Raw genomic sequence first — 2,151 nt, 5'->3', positions numbered from 1 at the left:
CGCGGGGTGCGATGATTTCGCTCCATCTGCCGGACAATCCCCTCCTTGTCCCAGGCTGTCTCCAGCAGCTGCTCCCCAAAGTTTTTCCGAACAGTTGCTCCTTTTTCCCTCTGTTTGTCTGCAGGAGCCATCGGCTGAAACCCTGTTCCCCCACAGGGAGGGGAAACCCTCGCTGGAATCCCAGCGGGCAGTTTTAGGTTACAGGCTGTATTAAGGGGAATAAAGGGCTCGTGTGACCTGGAGGGATTTGGGGAGGTTTCCAAAACCAAGTCGCCTTTTCTGGTATATTGGCATTGATGCACCAGTCAGGTGGAGTACGGGGGTGGTGGAGCTTGGAGTGTCCTCAAAAGCAGCCAGGTCTGGCAATGGTGGGGTTATTTTTTGGTTTCCTCTGGTTCTTGGAGGGGCAAATCCTGTCGATTTTAGGAGTGTGTGAGGGCAGCTGGGCATTCCAGCATCACCAGCCGAAGATTTGTGCCTGCATCCCCCAGCCCCACCTGGGATCGCCCCAAGCTGCCCCCAGCCCTGGGATGGCTGTGACTGGGCAAAGCCCCAGTGCCAACCAGGAGCTGGCACCCTCTGGTCCCTGCATCTCCTCCATCCCCATGGCAGCGTCTTGGGCATCTGAGGGATGTCCTTAATCCTTAGATTAAGATTGGTCTCAGATCAACTTTACGCCTGCTCCTGGTGGTGTTTAGATCCAGTTATCATGATCTGGAATGCACTGGTGAGCCGGGATGCTCGTGGTCCCTCAGCCGCGGTGGGACCTCCCTGTCCCCTCCTGAGGCCATTTCTTCTCCAGCAGAGCAGGTCCCCAAACAACTCGGTGTGTCCCTAAAGTGCTTGAACTCCATCGCCCCAGAGGATTAAAATGCTTCATGTTAGGCTTAAACTCGAGTTTATTAGTGCTGGATTAGAGGGTGGAGAGCTCGCACGAGTATGCTGGAGAGGCGCATCCCAAATCCCAGGGAGATTCAGGAGCTGGGCCGGCTGGCTCCATGCTGGCATCCTGAAGGGGTGCTCCTGTACTGGGAGCTACTGGAGGGAACTGGAGCATGGAGGATGCTCATTTCAGGTTGTGCCATCATGTCCCAGTCCATGTCCTGTGAACACCCAGCTCAGCCCCGCTCGCCACCAGGACCCCCCTCATGTGTAACTGGCTGCATCTCAGGGTGGTGCCGGCTACTAATTAGGAGAAACTCGTCAGGCACAGGCTGTAACGAAGCTCTGCCGGGGCTCTCACAGGACCGTGACGACCGGGGGGGAATTTCCATGCGGGCAGCAGGATTTCCATGCGGAGGCTGGATCCGGGTTTGGGTTGTTATTTATTTGTTCCTTCCTTCCTTCTCATGTGCTGTCAGCATAGATTTTAACAGTCAATTGCTGGGCCCAAAGAGGGGGGATGAGACTCTGGGAAACACCTTTTGTTTTGTCCCAGTTTTTATTTAAATACTTCTTAATTTTTTTAGTGGCTTCACTTCTTTGTGACAGATGCAAGAGGATTTCCTCCGGAGCAGGAAAAACCTTTCTTTGACGTTTTTCAGCATCATCTGCTCCTTACCCTGCTCCTTGCATGAATGGTGTGGCTCCACGGCTGAGGTTGGTCCCTCTCCAGTTTGGGATGGAGCTGGGATCTCCAAGGGAAGGGGTGATGCTGGGCATTCCATGAAATCTCTAAAAAAACTTCCTGGGGGATGGTTCAGGACTGCTGCTGCAGGGATATTTAGGCAGATGCCTTGGAGCATCCCACTGGGGAGAAAAAGGGCCCCCATGTTACTTTTCCAGTGGGGTTTTCCCTGGATGATGACCCCGGTGCTCTCCCTTGGGCAGGTCTCCCCTGGTGATGAAGAGGAGCGGGATGCACTGGTGGCTTGTCACCGTCCTGGGGGTGAGTATGGCCTCGTCTGCCCCATCCCACCCCTCTGCTTCTCTGATGCTCAAACACCACCCCATAGCCGTATAGGACATGGGGATGGGTTTGCATCCATCGTGGTGCATCCAGTGGGTTCATACCCCACACGCCACTGGTGAAGGGGGTCCACTCGCTGTGGGGCAAGCGAGAGGGTGGCACCCATGGCATCACCTGTGACGGGATGGCATCTGCCACAGTGCCACCGGAGCCACACCCCTGCCGGCACAGGCCGCGGGGGG

The 2,151-nt window shown here is 55.7% G+C and overlaps 1 long non-coding RNA gene across 3 annotated transcripts in view; it reads left to right on the top strand.

Moving 5' to 3' along the window:
- Positions 1–2,144, top strand: part of LOC108444905 — a 4,200-nt gene extending 2,056 nt beyond the window's left edge. For all 3 annotated transcript variants that reach the window (XR_001859626.1, XR_001859627.1, XR_001859625.1), the window contains 2 exons: positions 1,470–1,599; positions 1,831–2,144. This is a non-coding gene — a long non-coding RNA (uncharacterized LOC108444905). The remainder of the gene's footprint in view (positions 1–1,469; positions 1,600–1,830) is intronic.
- Positions 2,145–2,151: the final 7 nt, after the last annotated feature.

Source organism: Corvus brachyrhynchos, unplaced genomic scaffold (assembly GCF_000691975.1).
Source record: "Corvus brachyrhynchos isolate BGI_N302 unplaced genomic scaffold, ASM69197v1 scaffold412, whole genome shotgun sequence".
NCBI classification, from domain to species: domain Eukaryota; kingdom Metazoa; phylum Chordata; class Aves; order Passeriformes; family Corvidae; genus Corvus; species Corvus brachyrhynchos.
This window is presented reverse-complemented; position numbering and strand designations above follow the sequence as displayed.